At 51.4% G+C, this 24,707-nt stretch overlaps 1 pseudogene; it reads right to left on the reverse strand.

The window, feature by feature from the left end:
* The window catches only part of LOC146194629 (uncharacterized), a 77,149-nt pseudogene extending 60,516 nt beyond the window's left edge, over positions 1–16,633 (reverse strand).
* Between the last annotated feature and the right edge of the window lie 8,074 nt (positions 16,634–24,707).

Below are 24,707 nucleotides of genomic sequence, written 5' to 3' on the forward strand. Positions count from 1 at the left end.
CGCTAATTGGGCCTCCCCATGCTAGATTTTTCGAATTGAAGTCAACTGCTATGATAGTGTGTTCGTTGTGTGGGATGAGTTGTTCAAGTAGTGAGATGTGTGTTTCAATATCATCGTTTGGTGGGGCATAGATATTTATCAGTAGGAGTTGTGGTTCGTGCCATGTAATTCTTGCAGTTATTAGTGTTTTTGTGACTTTGGTTGGGAAGACCTGAATACTTTTATTGTGTATTATGATTGCAGTTTTTGGTGATTGGTCAAATGCAATAATTTTGTCTTTGAAAGGGAATGACGTGATCTTGTTGTTGTGATAGTATGGTTCCTGGATGAGTGAGATGCCGTGAAAGTGTTGCTTTTGGTATACGTGTAGTAGTTCATTGGCTTTTGAGGCATGTGCCAGATTTGCTTGTATTATTTTCAGAGGTAGTGCTTTGTGTTGAGAGTGTGTGTTTTGGTCTATGACTGTGGTGGAGTGTTGTGTGTGTCTGTTAGGTTGCGGGGACAAGTCCAGATTAATGACTATGGCTCAGAGGTGGTTGTTCTTGGCTTACTGCTAGAGGGCTTCTTGCTTTGCGTGAAATTGTCGGAGGGTGTTGCAGGTTCTGCTGCCCATGGGGTGTTCAGGATCATGGCAACCAGAGACCGCGTATGCTCTACACCTGGCTGTGTCGCTGCGGCACTCGTCTTTATGATGGCGCTGCGCACATATGGTGCATGCGCGGTCTCTGTTGCGGCAGTGCTTTGCCACGTGTGCGTAGTTGGCGCACTGTGTGCAAAGTGGGGTGTTGTGGTTTATGTATATGGAGAAGGAGGTCCACCCCATCCTAACCAGCTGTGTCTCCTTCAGGCGGTGGTATGTGTTTATGTTAGTGGCCAGGATGAAGACCCTCCTTCCGCTGGGGTTGACGTACTCTGCAGTGATGTAGAGTCCGTCCTCGTCTGTGAGGAGGCGGTTGTACATTTTCAGTTCTGGGACGATTTCCTCCCTCTCCATCTTCTTGGGGAGGCCGACTATCTTAAACGTTGGCCTCCATAGGGCTGGCTGGTGAGTTGTAAGCTCGTGAGCTCTCAGGTTGTTCTCAAGAGCAGTCTTGAGCTTCTTTAATCCATCCTCGCTGGTGCAGCTGACCACCAGCCTGTACCCGCTGACCCGCATCTCCACATCTGTCAGTCCGTACTCAACTGGATCGTAGTTTTTTTGGAGGAACGTGGCAATGGCTGTTGGCTTTGTGCCATTGGGTGATTTATCCTGTATGAATAGGGTGTTAGTTTGGGGGGGGGGGGGGGGGGTTTCTTTTGAACGAGCTTTGGGCTCTCATTGCCTGAAGGTCTGTGGTGGGGGAGGAGGAGCCTTGATCTCCCTGAGGACCCTAAGGGAGCCCGTGTGCTGTGCGTTCTTGAATGCAGCCGAAACGAATGTAGTTTTTACATTGTTAAAAGGCTCAAGGAGTTTGCTAGTGCTGTGGAAAGTGCGTGACCCTGGTCTGCTGCGATGGCCTGCATAAATTCTAGGTCGTTGTTCTGTAGGATGGCGGTCGTTTCCTCTTTTCCCTCTGCTACTGTCGCCCCCTCCTCTGGGCCTGGTGCCTTTGCTGGGATATTTTCCCGTGTGGGAGGATTGTTTGGCATCTCCTCCTCATCTTCGGACTGATCCGAGTTCTGTTCTGAGCTCGATGAGCTATCGGAGGTGCTCAGAGGGTTGTTCCCATGGTTGGGTTTTTGTTTACTCGGTGCCTGGCTACCGGTGCGTGCCAGTGTGCGAGCCGTCTCCGAGGAGGGATTTTTGCTTTGGCGCCCTTTTTGTTTGCGAGAACTGTATAATGGGACATGTCCCACTGCATTTCTTTTACTATTGTGTATTTCCCTCAGTGCTAAATTGGAATAGATAAGGTGCATGCAGTTTTGGTAGATAGGTTGTAACCTATATTTGGGTCTTAATAAAATGGATGATGGACTCTCCGACACTCAAAAACAACACAACAGCAACAACAGTGACAAAAATCACACAAACACAAAAATGTGAATTCACTGAGTAAGAGCGAGATAGTGGTAAGAGGCTAGAATACGGGTGGGCAGTTTGGATTAGGAGGGTAAGTTGTTCTCTAAAGAGAGAGAAAAAAAAAGTAGGCCGGTCGGGATGTTGAAAGTGACAAAGTCCAATTTTAAGATCTTGAGTAAAACGTCGGAAATGAAATTTAAGTGAAAGTACTGTTTGGTTCCAGGGTGTTGTTTAGGTCGGGAGGAATTAAGTGAAAGTAGTGTTTGATTGCTGGGTGTTTAAGTCGGGAGAAAGAGAGGAGTGCAGTTATTGTGGTTTGAGAGAGTTAGGGACGAATCATCTAACCTCGTGGGAGAGGAGGCTCGAATGTGTTGGTTTGGGGCTAAGTCCGAAATTGAAGATTTAGGTTAAAATAGTGCAGTTTTGGATTGCTTGGGTGGATTTGTGCGAATTAAGTGTTGTTTTTTTCGGAACGGAGTGTATTTTGAGTGTATGTGGTTAGGAAAGCTGAGGAATTGTGGGTTTGGAAGATAGCTACACACTTGGGGGTATGTGGCTCTCCGAATAAATAGTGTAGATTTGGTTTGTGCGGGGGGGGATTTGTGCGAGTTTAGTGTTGGTTTGTTCGGAAGGAGTTGTACTTTAAGGATTGTGGTTATGAACGCTGTATATTTATTAGTTTAAAATTTAGGTAAGCACGTGGAGGTAAAAGACAAAGGAATTTGAGGTTTTAGTTAATATCTTGGTTATTACTTAGTTGAGAAGGTTAATGAGGATGTCGTTGGAATGAGGATGCGGAGGGGAATCTAGTGATGGTGTTAGTTAACAGGCGGTGCCGATTTAAAGGTAATTATTTCAATTTGATTTTATTAATGAATGTTTCAATTAATGGCGTATTTAAGTGTGTGGCGCTTGTTTGTCAGCGTTGGGCATGCGGAAGAGTTGGAGGGGGAACCCTAGCGCTTATGTAGGTGTGTTTGTTTAAGTCCTGGGTGTTAGTTGTACGGAGCGGCAGGTTAAGAAAAAATTGGAAGATTTTAAAGAACGTTTGTTGCGTTTTCCAGTTTTTAAGCCGTAATTTAGTTATTAATGATGGGATTGAAATAAAAACTATACGGTGCTTTGCGGAAAGTAAATATCTACAGAATGATGTAAAGTACCGAGAGCTACGACGAAAAGGAGAAAAAATATAGGAATAAATGTGTGGCCGTCCGACCAAGACTCACTCGGGAGGCTTAGCTGGCGGAGCTCGGAAGCGTACGTCCGTCGGGGGCGGCGGCCGGTCTCTACAGTCGCAACAACAACCGCCGTGTTTGGAGGTATGGAAAGCGAATAGGAAAGGCTTATGCCAGGCTTATTATGCGTTGGAATGAAAACAGGCCAAGACGAAGAGCCTAAGATACCTAGCCAGGCAACCATATTAACCTGAACATGTATTCAAGTAACAGAGGCTAACCAATCTATGCCTCAGCTTTCGTAATGCATATCCTGGCTTAGCCAAGCTAAGCCACAGCTATATATTTATGAATTATACATCAGGGCATCTGAAGATTTGCACGCGTCAAAAGTAACATGATATGCGCCGGCCCTGAAGGCGAGGAACGCTCTAGGATTTTGTTCGAACAGTTCACTTCTTATCGCACTCTTACCAAAGCCTTTGCTAATGTTGCACATACAGCAATCCTTCAGAATCGTACAACCCCGCGAGTCAGTGCCAGATTGTATAATTACGTCCGAGATTTCCTCAGCCGGCGCATTGCCACACTTACCTTTGGCGACCACTGCCTTCATACATCACGCTAGGTTCACGAGGTACGCCCCAGGCCGTCGTCCTTCCCCATACTAGGCAACATAGCAATTCTTCACCTAGAAGAAAAACTTGCTCAGATCCCCGACATTCAATACAGCTTCTACGCCGACTTCATCACCGTCTCGGCTAACCGCAGCAGTGATGCCGAAATAGAGGGACACCTACAATTCGCTCTCAACACCATCGACACTTAAATAAGGGAACATGGTCTAAATTGTTTCCCTTCAAAATCAGAACTCTTTATCTACCGCCCTAAGCAATAAGATTCAGTCCTATCTCACTCAAGTTAGATGCCCATTCGAACCCGCTAGTACCCAAAATCCGTGTTCTAGTCTAGTTCTTCACTCCCATGGTGCGCACGGAGTAGTCATAAAGACTCTCAATAGACAAAGTCAACAGATCATCCAACTGATTCGCTGCATAGCCGTGGCATTATTTTCGGACAGTTGTGAAGAACACGTGCAGCATTTGAGAGACGTTTTTGTCAGGTTACACGAGGCCGGACTCACAATAAAGCCTGAAAAATGTCAAATCCCTCGTCAGGAAATAAGCTATTTGGGTCATGAGGTAGGAAATGGTCTTTGCCGGCGTTCCGAGATTGTATTGCAGGCCATATCTTCCTATCCACGACCAGCCACAATGCAGCGGTCAGGGCATGTTTAGGGCTTGTCGGATATTAACGCCAGTACATAGATCATTACTTGCAACTCGCGAGTCCTCTGACCGACGCTCTGCGTAAGGGCAAGCCAGAGTGCATCGTTTGGCACAGCACTAAAGAGAATGCGCTTCAATCGCTAAAGCAAGCGTTTGTTAGTGGCCCGATTCTAAGGTCCCCCGACTACTCTAAATAATTTAACATGCAGTGCGACGGAAGCAACAGAGGCATGGGCGCTGTGTTGTGTCAGAAAGATGACGAGGGACATGAACACCCAGTCCTCTATGTCAGCTGAAAGCTCACTACCAGAGAGGAGGCATACAGCAATTCGCCTTTTGCGGGATGATGTGGCGCCTTCACGCGGGAAGCGGTGGGAAACACATTGGACGGCAGTGTAGCAGACGACACGAAAGCACGCCATGTGATATGGCCAAGCCAACGCAGGTATACAGCGAAAGCTCCCCCTTTTTTTTTTGCTTTCGGGGCGGAAAGTAGTAACAGTGATTGCAGGTCCATGCTCACGGAGTATGGGGAAATGTTTTAGCGTTTTCACAATCCATTCATAACGCATGCATATACTGTATTCGTATTGTAAGAGCGAGTAGCGCGGGCCATGGCGCGGGCTGTGTTCGACAGGACAGAATTAGATTCTCTCAGCGTGCAGATTCACGACAGAGCTAATTTTATTGTAAAAAAAATGAAAGGAGAGCACGGAGACAGAGAGAAAAAGTAAGGGATTTCAAAGGGAAGAACAGCCAGGGGTTCGCTGATGCTGAGCTGGATAGAATCGTCTCCTGTGACTTCCGAGCGGCGCATATGCGCGGGGTTAAGAATATACCCGCTGTAAATGAAGCGTTTGGGTGGTGACGCGGGTCCACACAAGGCATGTACGACCGCGATCTAGGTGAGGGGCTAACAGTATATGATGAGTGTCACACCTAAAAGGGGTGTCTTGTGTTACCGAGCACAACGCGGTCACCGCGGCGCCGGCATGGTGCAATGGGTGTCGCTTCCTCCCCGCGTCATCTAAATGCGTGCAGCTATAGGATTTCACCTACGAAGCTCGGCAGAGGCACATCCCGTGAACAGGGCATGGTCCCGGCCAGAATGCACACCTGCAGGAAACGCCCGGCATTATTCTGGCAATGGATGATTCAGCGCTGTAGCCGGTTTCTGCCCTCAGAACGGGTGTTGTCGCCGTGGTAAAAAGGTTCTCAATGCACAGAGAATTGTCATTCTGTTGTGAAAAGCTCCACAACCTTTCTGCCTCCGCAGCGATTTCTGCGAATCAATGACTGCATAGTGACACATGCTCATCTCCTACGCATCGGACGCGCATGTTGGTCAGGAACCAACGCTGTTTACGTCCACAGCGCTCCATTCCGCAAGTGAACGAGCATGAACCCTCCAGGAGACTCATTTGTGCCCGGCGGTTTCCGTGCTGTCGGGAGGTTTAGTCTAGGGCGACGACTTTCAAGCTCCCTAAGTGCAGCTGATTGCGTACATCGAAACCCGAATGCTTTGGACAGAACGAAGACGAGCTTGTGTGCTAAAAAAAAAGAAAAATACCACTGTGCGTCGTGCAAGATTGTCAAGTGCGTCATATGCTCCGAGCGGCAAAACACAGACACTACACGTATGTATGCATCTAAAGGAAATAGCCATGATTAAAAGTACCGACTGGAGTTCGCAACCGGCCTGTAACGCACCAGTGACAGCTGCAATGAGAATTTGTTCTGTGCGTGTTAGCTTTATGTGCGACGGGGCCTGATGGCGATGTATTTTGCAGTTTGTTTTCTTTGTGTGTGAAAGGGCCAGATAGCGCAGGTATCAGAGGCGACTGTGTGCGCTAGACCGTAATATTTACCATGTTTTTTTGTGACTTGTTTGGGTGCTTGTTTGGTTTATGAGCGACGGGGCCTGATCGCGATGTATGTTGTTTTTTTTTTAAGTGCGAAGGGGCCGGGTAGCGCAAGGCGGCTATGAGCGCTAGACCGTAATATTTAGCGTGTTTTATCTCGACTGCCGCCTGACTAACAAGAAAAAAAAATACGGTGTTTATTGTGATGCACCGCCGTTCGCGAGCGATTATGACATCTAGCGCACATAGCGTACATACCTGTAACGAAGTGTTTTTCGCACAGTCGAAAGTACGCAGTCGGTTGCTGAGGTCACCCTTTCACATCTTGACGCTTGGTCGCCCTAATTAAAGCTTCACGTCGTTGCTGGTCGCGGCTCGCCGAAGGGAACCTGAAAAACCGCATCTTTCATTCCCGCACGCCTCGAGAGGGGCAACTGTAAGCGGCAGATCTGGTTGGCATCGCTTTGCCAAGCCTGCGACGGTCACCGTGCCACCAGCTCCAGTGAACTGCCGGCGAAGAGAAACGCCGTCGATGCCGTCCAATATGTTTCCATCAGTCGCCGCTGGGCCTTTACGCATGCGCATAGAATTTGCGCAAAAGGCGGATTCCGAAAAGGAATGCGACTGTAAGGTGTGAGCGATCCAGAAACGTATTTGCTATGTCTCAGGTTCGAGGTTCATAGTAGAAACAGACCATTACCCATTAGCGTGGTTGAAAAATATGTGAGGCACAAACGGGCGTCTCCTTCGCTGGAGCCTGGTGCTGCAGCAATTCCCGTTCGAGATGCGATACAAAAAATTACCGACCATTACGTTACTTCCTAATGCGAAATTTGAGCGCAGCAAATAAGCTGTTTCACCTTTTTGATAGATTGAGGCAAAGAAATCGAGCAACACATGTCTGCGCAATCACAGAATTTTTTTTTTATTGTTCACACGTATTCTTTTAACAAAGACTCCACTAACAGTTCTTCACAGTCATGAAGGAAGCTTTGTGGTCGGAGAAATAGACTGATATATGTTCGACTCGCCGCTGGGCCTCTGCTCTGGCAGCTCGTTTAGCAGCAGCAGCAGCAGCAGCAGCAGCAGCAGCAGCAGCAGCAGCAGCAGCAGCAGCAGCAGCAGCAGCAGCAGCAGCAGCAGCAGCAGCAGCAGCAGCAGCAGCAGCAGCAGCAGCAGCAGCAGCAGCAGCAGCAGCAGCAGCAGCAGCAGCAGCAGCAGCAGCAGCAGCAGCAGCAGCAGCAGCAGCAGCAGCAGCAGCAGCAGCAGCAGCAGCAGCAGCAGCAGCAGCAGCAGCAGCAGCAGCAGCAGCAGCAGCAGCAGCAGCAGCAGCAGCAGCAGCAGCAGCAGCAGCAGCACCAGCAGCAGCAGCACCAGCAGCAGCAGCACCAGCAGCAGCAGCACCAGCAGCAGCAGCAGCACCAGCAGCAGCAGCAGCAGCAGCAGCAGCAGCAGCAGCAGCAGCAGCAGCAGCAGCAGCAGCAGCAGCAGCAGCAGCAGCAGCAGCAGCAGCAGCAGCAGCAGCAGCAGCAGCAGCAGCAGCAGCAGCAGCAGCAGCAGCAGCAGCAGCAGCAGCAGCAGCAGCAGCAGCAGCAGCAGCAGCAGCAGCAGCAGCAGCAGCAGCAGCAGCAGCAGCAGCAGCAGCAGCAGCAGCAGCAGCAGCAGCAGCAGCAGCAGCAGCAGCAGCAGCAGCAGCAGCAGCAGCAGCAGCAGCAGCAGCAGCAGCAGCAGCAGCAGCAGCAGCAGCAGCAGCAGCAGCAGCAGCAGCAGCAGCAGCAGCAGCAGCAGCAGCAGCAGCAGCAGCAGCAGCAAGCAGCAGCAGCAAGCAGCAGCAGCAGCAGCAGCAAGCAGCAGCAGCAGCAGCAAGCAGCAGCAGCAGCAGCAGCAGCAGCAGCAGCAGCAGCAGCAGCAGCAGCAGCAGCAGCAGCAGCAGCAGCAGCAGCAGCAGCAGCAGCAAAGAACTGGCAGATAATTTCGCAGTGGCGAACGGAAGCGGCAATTTCGGCTCGGGCGGTGCACATATACAGATCCGCCGCCACCGGTCTGGCTCTCTGATTACCACCTCACAGGGGTTGCATTGGAGGAGGAGCGAAGAAAGGAATTAAGTTCGAGCCGGCGCTTTGACAACTGGAGACTCGCCGGAAGAGGGGGGAGGGGGGCGGCGTGTACACCCAGGGGCAAACGATAGGGGCAGAAGCGCGCGCAGCAAGCGGACAACGCGATAAAGGGACGAGGAAAGAGATAGCAGCGACTGACTGATGCTGCTGACGCCGATAGTGAGTCAACCCCAGCTGCGGAGTTGGTTTCAGGGACAACGCCGCCGATGCCGACGCAAACAATATGATACCCTCGCTTCCGCAGCGCCAAGAACCAGGTCTAGCCGTGGGAAGGTGGTCACGTATTCGTCGACGTGCCGGGGCCTACGTGAAATAACCGGCGCGTCGGCAACTGAAGAGCACCCTATCCGCCACACAGGAACAGGGGGGGGGGACCCTCCCCTCCTCTTTCTGCATGGCGGCGACGGTGTTCTATGCAGTCACGTTATCTTGACTCTCTAGCAGCGTCAGCGGCATCCAGCGGTATCAGTCGGTCGCTGCTAGCGCTGGGGGGATGAAAGGGGGGCGGAGCTGGTTACGAGGCCGACGCCGACGCCGACGCCGACGCGAAACCCAGGAACGGACGCCACAGAGCTGCGCTCTAAAAAGACAGCAAGAATACAAACGCCCATGGCTTAAGTCGCTGTTTTTGAGCTGAGGGGTTTGTTTGGAGAGGCTTGCGTGAACGTGCTAGGGCAAAAGACGGGAAGGGGAACCCAGGACACATGCTATGCATTCCAAGGTCCATACGTATATATATATTGTAAGGAAAATGATACAGCGCCGAAGCTAACGACGATGAAGACGCCGATCAGCTGGCGCGCTCACTGAGAGCTCGGACCGACTTGTTCGGACGATATTGTGCCTCGCTCTACGATCGCCTTGTGTCACCGGTCGCCGTCTCCAGTCCCCCGAATAACCCCCAATAAACCCCTCTTCATTTGGTGGAACGTGCCAAGGTACGACCCTTAAACGATCACCGTGGAGCTCCGCAGCCGTACGATACCTATGGCGACAAACGAGGAAGGCCAACAGCCAGTGGCAGCCCCTTCGCAGTCCATCTCATGCTCCGGTACCATTCGGCAGCGAGATCCCGCAGTTTTCAGCGGGCAGGGTGACCAGGACGTTGAAGATTGGTTGGCCTCGTACGAGCGGGACGGAGAAGTGTTGCATATGTCTCCTCCCATAGCCAGGCTCATGTCTGACGAGGGCCCATAAATCCAAGCTTCTGGGGGGCGGGAGCGGGACTACAACACGGGTGAGCAGACACCCGAGAGCCCTCCGCGGAAGCGGAGAGGACTCAGCTGTGACCTGATGAAGAGGGACAGGTCAGCCTTGTGGCATTCATTTGTCATCGAGCAAACTAAGGCAGTTTTTCCGATGATGGGTGGATTGACTTCTGGTTGGTCACTGGGAGGGGCTGCGTCCTCCTGTAACCTAAAGGGGTGCAACCATGGCAATGAAGCCCTGAGAAATAAGGCTGGGAGCAATGGCGCGCTCCTGTAATCGAGAGAGGCCACGCCGGTGAATGCTCAGACGGCCGACTGGAACCTCGGAGCCTTGTGCACTCTGAAGACGTCTATCCCACTAAAGTAGGGTGGATTCTCGGGCTTAGGAACTGCTACGGTGGGGCCCACCGAAAATGACAGCCTTTACCGATGATGTACCCTATTGATAAACGGGACTTGGGATAAGGCTGGGGAGCTCCTAATTCCCTGTAATCCAGGGTAGAAGCCGCTGGAGTTGGAGGTGACCACTCCTCGTAGCGGGAAATAAGAGTCTGTTCACCCGCCGGTGCAGCCTAGGGATGGGCTTAGGCGGCTAAGTCTCTATGTAAGGACGCCACAGGGGAATCCCCGCTGACTAATGTCCTCAGGGGTAGGGGCAATCCTGTGTAACCCAGCCCACGAGGAGGCATGGGGGCGCTATTAGAGACTGTCTTCACTCCCCCTCCGGCGTACGCCAGGGACGTCCCGGGAAACACTGAGGCCTGCGGGCGGCTCAGCAGGCTAAGACAGTGAAGACGAAGCGAAAGCAGAACTGGTGCAAGCGCCCTTTGAGAGTCTGTCAGTAGTACCGCTGTGAGACCAGAGGGGTGGAGGATGAAGCCTCGACTCGCGCTTCCGGTACGTAGGCGGTAGGTCCCAAAGAGTTTTGCAACGGGGCCGGCGTCCAATCCAAGACGCTTAACAAAATTTGGTAGAATCAGGCTCTCGCGTGGAGCGCAGCACGAAGAGAGTTACCGAAGTCGGGGGCGCGAAGGCGTCTGGCAGGGGTGCACGTCATGGGAGTGCACCGCGGGTGTTGCGATCCCGCCTGCCCGAGCACGTGGGTGCGACCCACAACACGACCAACGCGGTGGCAGTAGTTGACAAGACCGCCACGCGCGCTGGGAGAGCTGCAGGATTCGTTTTCAGCTCGATGATGACCAGACGTTAACTAGGACAAGAGCGGTCCCCGGCGTGGGTGTCCGCCATTTTGTGGGACTTAGCTCTTGGGAAGGGGCTCGGCCTGGGCGATCCCATGTAAGCCCGGGGATACTGTTTGGCGAGCTAAACTCTTCTTGGGGTCACGGCCCAAATAGTTGCGCCAATGTAGCAGCGATAAGTTCCGCCATCGGACAACAATAAGTCCACCTCGCGCGGCAAAAGCCCATTATGTGGCCCTTTTTTTTCTTCTTGAACCAACATTTTGGTTTATGGCCCCTTTTCCCAAGCATTTCATCCCAGAAGAGCCGAGCGCCAGGCCGGGAGGAAATCTTGTACCCATTGGAAACCGGTGGGTACCCGGCGGCACTGGGGATCGAACCCCGTACCTCCCGAATGCGAGGCTCTACCACAAGGCCAACGCTTCGGTTCCTTTGTGGCCCTTTTTTGACCCCTTTTCCCAAGCATTTCACCCCAGAAGAGCCGAGCACCAGGCCGGGGGAAAGCTTGTACCCATTTAAAAACTGGTGGGTAACTGACGGCACCAGGCATAGAACCCGGTACCTCCCGAATGCGAGGTGGATGCTCTAACACAAGGCCACCGCTTCGGTTGGTTGGCCTCGTACGAGCGGGTGAGTCGTCCTAACAACTGGGATGACCACATGAAAATCAACAACGTCATCTTCTACCTGAGTGGCGTTGCTATCCTCTGGTATCGAAATCATGAGGCCGACATGCCAACTTGTGCCAACTTCAAGGCAAAGTTCACGGACGTTTTCGGTCGTCCCACAGTTCGGAAACTACGGGCTGGAGAAGCCCTGAGCGTACGAGTTGAGCATGAAGGGGAAACTTCACAAGCTACATTGAAGACGTCGTTAATTTATGCAAGCGTGTCGACCCTGTTCCACTGCAGCCCACACCTCTTGCTGCACCATTGAGTTACAGCCCCCCTGTGGTCGTGCCGCCTCTACCTGTACCAGTACAAATGCCTCCCACATATGCAGAAGTGACCGCCTGCCCTCCGCCGCCACAGCCGTTTGCGTACTTGCCGACTATGGCGCCACCGACTGTCGCTCCACGGTACCTATCAATGACGCCTCCCTACAATCCTTGCGCACGAATGACAACCGGCCTATCTGCTATGCCTGCGGTATTCCAGGCCACTTCGCCCGCCTGTGCCGTCGTACTCTGCGTTCTGCCCCTGCACGCACTATGGCTGACAGCAATTATCGGTACGACACTTTGCGCCCACCTTCGGGGATATCTCCAGGGCAGCCGCACAGCTCATCGGGCCGCCAGAATATTCCATTGCACCGCTCGTCGTCCCCTCGCCGTCGGTCCTTGTCGCTCATGCGGCGTAGCAGCGTGACACAAGGCTCGGAAAACTAGCAGCCGCAGTTCCTGGGGCACGAACAGCGCACATTTCGCCTACCACAAGTCCTCGTCTGTCTCCACCGAAAATTCTCGAAGTGTTTGTCGATGGTATTCGTGCCCTTGCACTCGTTAATACCGGGACCACTCTGTCAGTTATTAGCGAAAGTTCTTGCCGCTCGCTTCATAAAGTCATCACCCCGCCTTCTGGACTTTCTCTTCGCACCGCCAGCGCCGATTCCGTTCGTCCGTCTGCTGCTTGCACAGGGCGTGTAGTTATCGCGGACGTCTTGTACGTCGTCAAGTTTTTAGTGCTTGCGTCATGCTCGCGTGACTTAATTCTTGGCTGGGATTTCCTTTCCCGCCACAATGCTGTTGACTGTACCCGCGCCCACGTCGCCTTCTTTGCGCTCTGTGATGCGGTTCTTGACCATTCGCTGTCTTTTTTCTTGCACCAAAGTTGTCGCCGACGACACCGACATTCCGCCCAACTGTGCTGTGATTGTTTCCGTGTGTGTACCATTTTCTTTCGAGGCGACTGTTCTTTTTGCGCCTTCTCCCAAGTTCGCTTCTCGCCGTCACCTCCTTCTTCTCTCTGCTATCTTTGATACTAACTGCGGTGCCGGTGACATAGTTGTTGCGACTGCCTCCACCGCTGTGCTCCCGCTACTTCGTGGAGAATGCCTTGGTCATATTGAAGTTGCTGACCTCATCTCGCCGTTTGAGGTTGATGGGTATCTACCACAGAGTGCCCACGTAGCCTCCGTAACGCCGATTACTGAGTCTTCCGATATATCAAGTTGTAAACTTTTCCAATCATCTGTGGCCACTGACCTCGACCCGACTCACCGTGAACAACTGTTTGCTAAACCAGTTCCGTTCTTTGTCTGATGCTCAGACGATTTCCTTCGGCCGTGCGACCGAGGTTGTTCACCACATCGACACCGGCAGTCATGCCCCTCTTAGCCAGCGCCCTTACCGTGTTTCACCTACGGAGCGCCGTGTTATGGCTGTCCAAGTCGATGACATGCTACAACGTGGTGTAAATCAGCCTTCATCTAGTCCGTGGTCGCTCCCGTGGTGCTTGTGAAAAAGAAGGATGACTCCATAAGATTTTTCTTTGACTACCGCCGTCTTAACAAAATTGCTTGTAAAAACGTATATCCACTACCCCGCATTGACGACACCATCGATTGCTTACAAGGAGCCTAGTTCGTTTCGTCCTCGGACCTGCGTTCTGGCTATTGGCAAGTCCCTATGGCTAAGTCTGACCGACCCAAGACAGTCTTTGTTACCACTGATGGATTACATGAGTTCACTGTGATGCCGTTTGGTCTTTGCAACGCTCCTGCTACGTTTGAGCGAATGATAGACAACATATTACGCGGCCTCAAATGGAACATTTGTCTTTGTTATTTGGATGACATCGTCGTTTTCTCTCCCGATTTTCCGACGCACCTCGTGCGCTTGCGCCAAATCTTGAGCTGTCTCACTGGCACCAGTCTCCAACTTAACCTGAAGAAATGTCATTTTGGCGCCCGCAGGCTGACAATACTGGGTCATGTCGTGTCCAAAGATGGCGTCCTGCCCGATCCGGACAAACTACATGCGGTCACTGAATTTCCGAATCCGACGTCTGTTAAAGAGCTGCGCAGCTTCGTCGGCCTATGCTCATATTTTCGTCGTTTTATCCGCAATTTCGCTACCATCATTGCACCGCTTACAAAATTGTTGAATGGTCCCGCCGACTTGTCTACATGGACCACACTCTGCGACGATGCTTTCCTACGCTCCGACGTCAGCTAACTTCACCGCCCATTCTCCGCCATTACGACCCATGCGCTCCTACAGAAGTGCACACTGACGCCAGCGGCATCGGCCTCGATGCTGTCCTCGCTCAACGCAAGCAAGGCTTTCCCGAATATATGGTTGCTTACGCTAGCCGAGCGCTAACGAAAGCTGAATCTAACTACACCGTCACAGAAAAGGAGTGTATTGCAATCGTGTGGGCCTTAACAAAGTTTTGCCCTTACTTATAAGGCCGCCGCTTCAACGTCATCACCGACCACCATTCCTTCTGCTGGTTGGCTTCCCTGAAAGACCCTTCTGGGCGCCTCGGCCGCTGGGTTCTTCGCCTTCAAGACTTTGAAGTGACATATCGATCGGGGCGCAAACACTCCGACGCTGACGCCTTGTCCTGCTCGCCGCTGCCTTTTGCACCCTCGCACTCGATATGCGAACCCTCCGTTGCAGCCCTCTCTTCCGACGACCTGCCTTTTGAACAACACCGGGATCCCTGGATATCATCGCTCCTAGACGTCCTCACCGCTTCCTCAACGTCTTCATTGCCGCGCGCCCTTCGTCGCCAAGCTTCACATTTTACGATCCGGGGTAGTCTGGTGTATCGCAATAGCTATCGCCCGGATGGTCAGAAATGGCTCTTGGTCATTCCCCGCCATCTTCGCACAGAAATTTGTGCCCATCACCATGCCGACCCGCAAAGCGCACATGCTGGCCTGTTGAAGACATACTAGCGTCTTCGCCAGCGGTACTACTGGCGGGGGATGTATAACTTTGTCCGCCGCTATATTCGGTCCTGTACTGCTTGTCAGCAGCGGAAGTCGTCTCCGCGCCCCTCCGCTGGCCCATTACAACCATTGCCTTGTCCAGCGCGACCCTTTGATAGTGTCGGCATCGACCTCTATGGCCCGCTTCCATCTTCGACATCAGGCAACCGCTGGATAATATTCGCCATGTATCACCTCAGCCGCTACGCGGGGACTGCAGCTCTGCCTACGGCTGGTGCTCCTGACGTCGCCTCCTTCATCATGCGTCACTTCGTTCTACGTCACGGGGCTCCTCGTGAACTTCGCAGTGACCGCGGCTGCGTCTTCCTATCTCAAGTGGTCAACGAGCTGTTCGAAGCTTGCCAAACAATACATCGAACCCCGACAGCTTACCATCCTCAAACCAACGGCCTGACAGGAAGGTTTAACCGAACGCTTGGTGACATGCTAGCCATGTACGTTTCTTGTGACGCGTCTAATTGGGATGAGGTGCTTCCGGACATCACCTATGCCTATAACACAGCGTCTCAGGCAACGACTGGATTTTCCCCATTCTTTCTCCTATACGGTCGTGAGCCTTCTTGTCTACTGGACACCATACTTCCTTATAACCCTGACAGTTCAGAGTACACTTCTCTTTCTGCTGTTGCCCGTAATGCTGAGCAGTGCCGTCAGCTGGCGCGCTCATTGACGTCGGACATTCAAGATCTTCGCCGACATTCAAGATCTTCGCCAGTCCTCCGAATAACCCCCAATAAACCCCTCTTCAATATATTTATTTCTTTTCACGTGTGTCTATTAGGTGTGAAGACTGAGCCCAAGATCAGTGTGGATGGGGCAGGATTTTTTCTATCGCCTGTCACTTAATATTTATGTTTAGCCAAAAGAGCCTGGTGGGTCTCGGAGAGAGAGTTTGACACTTGCCGGTTGTTTTCTTGCGAGTACTTGAAATTGCTGCAGCTACTCAACAGTGTCAGCAAAATGATCGTGGAGAAGCGAAAACTCCGGTTCGAGACGGGGGCACCCGAGCCAACTCCTAGCTACAACGTCGCTTCACGTCGCCTCTGCAGATGGTGCCGACCGCATCCTTCCGAGAGCGAGTCCCAGGCAGGGGAGGAGTTGTGATCGGAGCGACTCCCCTGGCTTTCAAGAAGGCGCTCGACGCAGCCACGACGGGAAGGAGGGACCGCGAAGCGCATGGACAAGACGCCGTGGAGACCCGCGACGCGCTGGAGGAAAAGAGCGAACACAAGAATTATGTTTCCGGTAGCAAGCAGGGATGACCGCTCGTTGAGCTGCGCGTTCTCCGCGGTCCCTTTGAAGCCTTTGGCGGGACGTCTCTGTTTTCTGTGAACTGCTGCGTGCCTGTGTCGGCATTACGGTGACAGTTCGCCGAAAGACAAACGGCGACTACGTCGGACCTTTGGAAGCAGCCGTGTGTATGTGTTTTGTACTTTATGTCACTCTATTTCACACTCCCTCTCTAAACGGACTAAGCGCCCTCATTATTGTACAGTTGAGTAGAGCAGGTTCTCTCCAGAAATAAACGGAGATGGTCGAGCATTGTCTCTTCCTCGAGGCCACGGGCAGCGCACGGAAGGCCCAGCTCCCCGCAGTATCCATTCCAAACCACCGCTCGTGCACAAGAGCAGCAAGAACAGCACTCTGAGTGGGACTCACAGGCGGGCTGGTGTGCGTCGGTTTTGGCTCTGGAGACGCTGATTCTAGATGGCCGGTCGCTGCAGATTCTTCTGTGTTGATGTGAGGTGCAGAAGGCTTCTGGTCCCCATCAATTTCAGGCTCACAACTTCGCTCACCGGTCACATCGACAACATCTGACTCATCCATGATATGTTTTGACGCCACGTCATCTTCTTGTGACCACTGGCCTTGACACAGCCTGTCAGCATAACTCAAGACAGTTCTCCAAAGCATGGTCAATACGCCGGCACTGGGTGCATCGAGGCATTCGGCACTGACGTCGTACATGTCCAACCTGGCTGCATCGAAGACACAGTGCAGGTCTCCCTGGGATAAGTAGTAATGCCTGCACCCCATAAACATTAGGAGTTTGAGGAATTGTACTTGCTGACACTCCGTCCTTGAGCATGAGGGATATTTTACGGTTCGCTGTTTCTATATGCTCCATCCCTGGGCACCGCCACTTTTCAAGCTCCACAGATTGAATCGTTCCATAAGTCTCGAAAGCTTCCACAATCCTCAGGTGCTCCATATAGCGGGAAAGCAAAAGGAGCCTAACCTTGACATTCTTTGTCTCTTCTCGAACACCATGCACCAAAGTTCTTTCACAGTGAATTCTGCTTTGTTAATTAGCTTCTGCTTTGAAGAACTACTCTCGCAGGTAACCATCCACACCTGGTTTTCCCGGAGGTCCAAAATCTGTGCGAGTGCGTCTCGAAAGTCAGGTGTTCTGTACGCGCGACATTTAAGGTCGGCATGCAGGAAAACGGTATTAAGGACAATATTACCGGCGGGCAGGCGTGGAAGGACACCTTTGTACGTGTCTGTAGTATCCTGAGAAGTCGAAAGACATCGGCCAACGGCCGATGCGCTGTTTTCAGCAAGCCACATTCTTCTTCTTCTCCCTCGTTGTAATGGCACATACCCACAGTGGGGGATTGGCCAGAATTCGTTGTAGGTGACATAATATTTTTGATAATGTCGATTTGACTGTATGATATATCATACAGTCAAATCGACATTATTAGGAGCTAGTGTTGCTGAAATAACTTGAAATTTTGAGGCGATGTAATAGAAAGCAATGGAAAAAAGGAATAAAATTGTAAATTACTAAAAATAATAATAAGAAGAAAAAATATAATTCAGACAGATCAGCGCTAACACGCAAATCTTCCAGTAGCATTTTCACATTTTTCAGGCACAGCCGCCCAGAACGACTACTTCTTCCTCCTCGGATCGTGAAACGCTCTTCGTAATTCCCCTTGTTTACAGGGAGAATAATAGCGAGATTCTGAGAGTAACGGATAGCGCGCCTTTCCTTTCCTGTAGTCGAATTATAGAACGCCGTTGAACTTTAATGCGTTCAATGAAATGGTGGTTTTGTTCGACAAGGGGCGCACGATGTACCAAAATCATCATCAAGACTTATTTCCACTGAAATGAAACTGCTTTCTGGAAATCCAGGCACGCAGCCCTAAGGATGCCCTACTCAGGAGCCTTGCAACCCAAGGTCTGATGAAAATACATTGAAAATACAGTCGGAGGCGCCAGGCGCATGGCTTGTTGCTGTTGAGCGGGGTTCACGCTCCGCAGCAAATCTCCCAGGCTTCTCTATCTTTTATACATGCTCGGCACCCGGGCTGCCAGCACATTATCAAATTACATGGTCGAGAGGGCCCCTCTCCCCGCACGTTATGCAACATTGGTCTTTCTCCTCTTCAGAGATTGTCATGTATATCCCGAAGGGGCTTATATGATTTCCCCCTTGCATTCTTCTTCAAGAAATTGCCTCCTCATTTCCTAGGGAATGGTCGGGTGGCGGATAGACCTTCCTGCTCAGTTTATAATGATCCGTGATCTCGCTGTAGAAATCAAACTATTTTTCATGTATATTCGAGAGGGCTCCTCTAGGGCTGCCCGGTGATAGAGAGCTCGAGAAAGCTCGTTTGCAGCCTCATTTCCCGCAACACACTCGTGCGCTAGAATCCATATTATCTCTATGTTGCATTGTATTGGCCTCGCCTCGAGGGTGCGTTTGGCTTCTTCCAAGAATTCATATTATTTCTGTGTTACATTGTATTGGCCTCGCCTCAAGGGTGCGTATGACTTCTTCCAAGATTCTTGCTTTCCCAAAATTCATCACTGCAGTTTTTCTATCACTTAAAATCGTCGTGGCCTTGATACCAACGCAAGCGAGCGCGATCGCCAACTATTCCGCCGCGCTGGCATCTCTCGTGCGGCTCGAAGGGACTCGACGCGGACCAGGATTGTGATTTCAGCCCAGCTTACAAATTTAACGAAATATGCGAATGTTACAAATCCACGCACCAAACTCTTCCTACCGCGTACAAAGGACTGGGGAAGGCTAACGAGCGGGGGCTCCTAAGTCTGCTCACCAATACAATGTTGTGTCCGGCTAAAAAACGTTTTGATCCACAATTTGACGGGCTGTGGTCATACTGTGGGGAGATGTCTGGTACATACCACATTGTGTGGGCCTGCCAGAAAAACTCATATTTGCCCCTTTCTCCAATACCACCCGAGAGAGCAGGGAGGCGACCCTGTCCGGCTGCTGCACCCTACAGGACCAGGTCTTAAAGCAGCGCTCCCGGGCTGCGGCAAACGCCACTGGAGTGCCTGTCTAGGCTTTGGTTTGGTTCGGTTTGTGGGGTTTAACGTCCCAATGTGACTCAGGCTATGAGAGACGCCGTAGTGGAGGACTCCGGAAATTGCGACAATCTGGGGTTCTTTAACCTGCACTGAGATCGCACAGCACACGGGCTTTTCGCCTCTTGGGGCATACGAAGTTTATTTAGGACGATTGCGAATAATGTTCGCGAGCAGAAGCTCTTTTAGATTCGGTTTGATGTTTCAATTTTTCTGTGTCGCTTCGCTTCAAACATTTAAAACAAGGCGTTCGTAAGAGCCGCTTAAGCTCCCTTGCATGTTGCTGGAACTTTCATGGCTTCAATGCAAACACGGAGGCCAGTTGGTTGGTCCTACTGAGGAATACCGCGCTACTTGATAGACAGACAAGTGAAAGACGAAAGAGTGTGTCGTCTTTCACTTGTCTCTGTCTATCAAGTAGCGCAGTATTCATGCCTTATGTGTAAGGCAAAATCTCGAAAAGATCCTGCATATCATGTCACGAATATGTGGGAAAACGCGCCACAATGCAATTATATTTGCAGATTTCATGACAGGTTTTCCTTCCACAACGAGAACTATGCGCGAGCTATGAAGTGCAAGGCATGCGGACGTAAATATCCTTAACAAACTACACTATGAAAAATGAACAGTTTTTTCTATAATTTCATTAAGCAACCGCTGGAAATGTCGTTCGGTGCTACGGGTTTACCACAATCTAAGTTCAACCAGAATACGCTGTTCTACTCGCAACATTCTCAACTGCCATTTATGAAAGAGCACTGACAAACACAGTGAAAAGTAAACACACGTTGGAGCAACCTTAGACATTTTCTGTATACAGCACTGGCCCTCCAGAATAGGCCAGGCAGGGCCACTGCTGTGGAATCCGTTGGAATGTTTTTCTATCTATATGGTGTTCGTCGTCTCGTGCCAAAGTCAAATGCCGACGTTTTTTGAGGCAATCGGGAACAGGGGAGATGCGTGTGTTCTCGACAAAGCATATAGATGTGAAGCGAGTAAAATCGCAGCGCTGGGTGGGTTTAAAATAACGCAGAAGAAGCTTGACACCTATAAGGTGTAACAGTAGATACGCGACAGAACACACCATCAGAAATGTTCCAGACGCGATTATTTTGTTTTTTTTTCTTACTGCCGCTACTCTACAGCAGACGTAAGCTACCTGAACACCGCCATCTGCCAAACATCCCCGTTGCCAACTTCTAACCTCAAAAGAGTTTGATGATGGCAGAAGTCACGCGTTCGCCCCTTCAGTGCATTGGCTGTATGGACCGCTGTCATGAAATCAGCGCACATTTTTATCAAGCCGGCGCGCCGCGAGGCCCCCGCGGCGCCGCATGGATTCGTCCACAAAGTTCGAGAAAAGGCCTCCTTCCCCGCGCGAGAGAGCACGTAAATTTGTACGCGTCGCCGTCACCCTCTTTCTCATTGCCCGGGGATGACGGTGAATCATCAGTCTGGAACACGCCAGAGCCTTCCAGAATGTTCTACGGGTCGTGGCCAATGACGACGCGCGGTTCGACGGGAGGAAAAGGGAGGGCTATAACCAGCGAAGCTAAGTGTGTGTGCGCGCTAGCCTTAGCGCGCCTTAACAGACAGACGCAGCGCGCCCTATTTATTGCGGCCGCGCCGCTTGTGCAGTCAGTCAGTCAGTCAGTCGGTCAGTCAGTCGGTCAGTCAGGCAGTCAGTCAGTCGGTCAGTCAGTCAGTCAGCAAATGGTTGCGGCGTGTTCGCCAGTGTTTCGACTGGACTGCCGGCGATCATCCGCTGCTGGCAAGCCCACGGACCAGCGAGGGAGAGGCGCTCGTCTTGTATGGCGGCCACAATCTGACTCTCGAGGCGTCGGACTGCAACAGTGCCCGGTGAACAATTTGGTGTTTGTTTATGTGACTCTCTCGTGTTTGTTTTGTGTTGTAAAGCCTCTGTGCTATTGAATCATTCTGTAGTTGCATGCTTATCGTTTGTATTCTGTGAACCTCTCGTCGGTGCATTTCAAGTGTTCCTGTGTATTCTTTTGTATCGTCTCTTGCTGTGCATAAACTTTGTTTTGTTTGTTTCTTCTGACTCCGAACCCTTACTCTGGCTTCAACCGGCGACCACTGGGCACCAAACGGCCACCCCCTTCTGTCATTAAAAGGTAGTTGAATTCCGGCTGAGCTTGCCACGCAGGTCGAGGGCATCTCCTTTGCGACTGCTACAGCTACCCCCTTCACTCTAAGGGTTTCTGGGAGTGCGCGCACCATTAAGGGCGCATCTTTATTAATACTCTCTAATTATTAACGACTCTAAGGGTGTCTGGGAGTGTGCGCACCGTTAAGGGCGCGTCGTTAATAATCCCCTTAAGTATTAACGGGTGACAACCGCTTTCCCTTTAGAGTAACTATATTTACTGTATGGGCGTATCCGTTAGCGCCACGCCCATTACTCTCCCAAGGAGACCGCAGGAACGCTATGTAAGAAAAATTAAGATATGTTTCTTTTGTGCCCAGCGTGGCGTAGTCGGTTAGCGCCCTAGGCGGGTGATCGGAGAGAGAGCAGAACGTTTTATTTATTCCAGCGGATGAAGAGGCTCCGGCCCTCCGTCGCTTGGAATGGATGGCGGGTGCCCCGCCTCAGACGCAGGCCGGCAGACGTTGTTGGCCGGCGGCGTCCCAGGCCAGCTGGATGGAGGCTAGCTGGAGCCCAGGGTCCGAGCAACGCAGCATGGTCTCCCAGATTTGCGGCGTCAGATTTAGACCCCTCCTGGGAGAAAAGGGGCAGTCCCAGAGGATGTGTTCGAAGGTCCCTCTCGAGTCACAGTTTTCACAGAATTCAGATCTTTCTGCTGGGAGCATATGGCTCACCAGGAGCGGGTGTGGGAATGTCCCAGTCTGAAGGCGACGCCAGGCGACGGCCTGCCTGCAATTTAGGGTAGGGGCTGGCGCAGCAGCCACCCGTCTACTGAGTCTATAATGCTGCAGAATTTCTGTGTAAGATTTGACACACTCTATGCTCCCCGCTCCAAGCCCACCCTCTCTGCCGCCGGCTAGGCGGTAGAGCCCTCAAGCCATGGCATGGGCGGATTCGTTGCCGGGAACGCCAGTGTGCGTTGGAGTCCAAATCAGCTGTATAGTTCGCGAGATTGGTGATTGCTGTAATATTCGAATTGCATGGGAAGCAATCAACCCTCGACTGTAATTTCGCATGGCAGTTGTTCTGTCGCAGATTGCGCGCCTTTGTCTGGGCGCAGGCTAGAGCTACAGCCACTTCCTCAGCTGCCTCAGGAGACCTAGTTTTCAGGATGACCGCGGTGATCGGTCTACCCGACCCATTCGTTACCGCTGCAACCATTAAAGGGGCTTGCCCCTCCGGCAGCATCCACAAAGGCTACTTCCTCCGGCGGCAAGCGGATAAATTTCTTACTGAGAATTTGAGCTCATTTTTCCCAACGCTCCGCATGGTGTTCGGCATGCATGTTTTTTGGCAGCGGAGGTATCCATAGCCTGTCCCGTACAGCCATGTCGATTTCAGATTTTGTCTGCGGGTTAGGAGCTCGATTGCAGGTGGATGAGGGTTTTTGTTGCGAAAGCAATACTCTGAAAACCAAAGCGAGCCCTCGGGTGGCCGCTGCTACACCGGGAAGAGGAGCTATGGTCTCCTGATAAAAAAAATGCTCTTTATCGGGAATCGAACCTCCGTCCCTCAGATCCCCAGCCGAGTGATTTAACCATCTTAACCACGCCAGGGATTTTTTTTCCAGCATGGTATTTATTACATGCTTTTAAATTCAGCCTACCGTTATATATATTATTTACAGAGTAATCAGCCTGTAGGCGAAAAGTCCAATTTGAACATACAACACAACACCACACAACTAGAACACGACTTAGCACAACCTCACTAAAATGGTGGCAAGGAAAGACAACACATCAACAATGGCAACCAGTCCGGTTGATAGGCACTATCTTTGTAAGTGTCTCTAAGCTGGTGCACCCTCTGGCCGAAATGAGAAGCGGGGGAGACTAGAGGTTCAGCATTCCGATCCAACATACGCGTTTTCCACAGGTCGTGCAGTCCAAGGAGGAAAATCCTGTCAAAGGGTTCGTGGTCATGTTCGGTGGTTATCAAGTAACGCACACTGTGGGAATTCAAAATAAAGTCTTTCTTCAATGTTCTTTGCAGAACGTTCCAAAATAATATTGCATCTTTGCACGCAATAAAACCGTGTTGGATGGTCTCAGGTGTGTCAGATAACCGGCAATTAACAATAGAAACGAAAATATTTTTTTTTCTGAAGGCACACTTTAACAGGCAACACCTCGGCATGAAGTTTAAAGAAAGACGTTTCGGTAGAAGGCGAGATCGGAATTTCGCGCACCCTTTTTAACACATCATGCCCCATATAATTAGAATAGAGTGAACGATATAAGGGAGGCGGGAACAAGATCGTGAATAGCGCATCCTATAGGGCCCACGAAAAGCTTGACGCCTTGCTTAGAAAAACCACACGATTGATCGGTTTGCCTTCACTAGTCAACACAACGAAATATTTTTAGGCTAACTTATTTAACAACATAATTATTCCATATTAAAAATGACGCTCCTCCTCTCCCGTCGCTCTACCTCTCAACTCAAATAGGCCGTTGAGCCCGCCAAAAAAAAAAAAAATGTTCGGGAAGGCCCATGATGCACCACGAAGTGACGCCACTGACGCTCGGTTTGTTTGCTTCCGGCGGTGCTCCCATTTTGTTCCCCTCATATTTGCCGTTCGAGCGTCGGTCGCCATGGGTTACATGAATCCTGAGCTCGAAGCGAGGCTGCACGAAACCGCCGCCGAGATGGACTTTGATCCATGTGAATATACCCCGTTTCGTGATCTGCTGGACAGCGACGACAGCAGTGACAGCAGCATGTCATCGGCTGACCCGCCTCACTCACCTGGTGGCGACGGAGACGACAGTCTACTATTGTGCGTTCCGTGGCGCGCGCGCTATGGCACATAAGTTATTAGAGAGTTTTAGTACTGCGTACGTAAGTATACGCAGATCCCTTGCGTACGTAGGCGGCCTGCGTGCTGCTTGCTGCGCATGCGTCATACGCATCACGATTCTTGCCTACTGCGTATACGTTGCTCGCGTACGCAGAAATCCCTGCCTCTGGCTGCGTTCGCTGAGCCGTCTGCGTGTTGCTCTCGAGTATGAGAAAGCTCGACAGAAACGTTTGGCTATATGGCCGCGCATGATAAGCAGCAAACCCGCAGCCCGTGTTCGTTTCTTTTCTTTTCATTGCAGGCGATTTGACCATTTCGCAAGAAGTAAAATCTAATTCATTTGTTGCTCCGCAGTAGAGGGCGTGAATTGCCTTATGCGACGCCTCATATGCGACGCCTCATAATTGCCTCATAATCAGCTCCACCCCCTTTCAGCCCCCCATATCTTCCCCCTCTTGCAGCGTGGCGCTGACTGCGCGTGTTATCTGATTGCTGCACGCGCTTCTCTGTTCACCGCTACTTATACACCCCCCCCCCCCCCTTTCTTCCTACATCGCGGCGAGGGTGCTCTTCGGTTGCCGAAA

Source organism: Amblyomma maculatum, chromosome 3 (genome assembly GCF_055883805.1).
Source record: "Amblyomma maculatum isolate TAMU_Amacu chromosome 3, ASM5588380v1, whole genome shotgun sequence".
Classification (NCBI taxonomy): Eukaryota; Metazoa; Arthropoda; class Arachnida; order Ixodida; family Ixodidae; genus Amblyomma; species Amblyomma maculatum.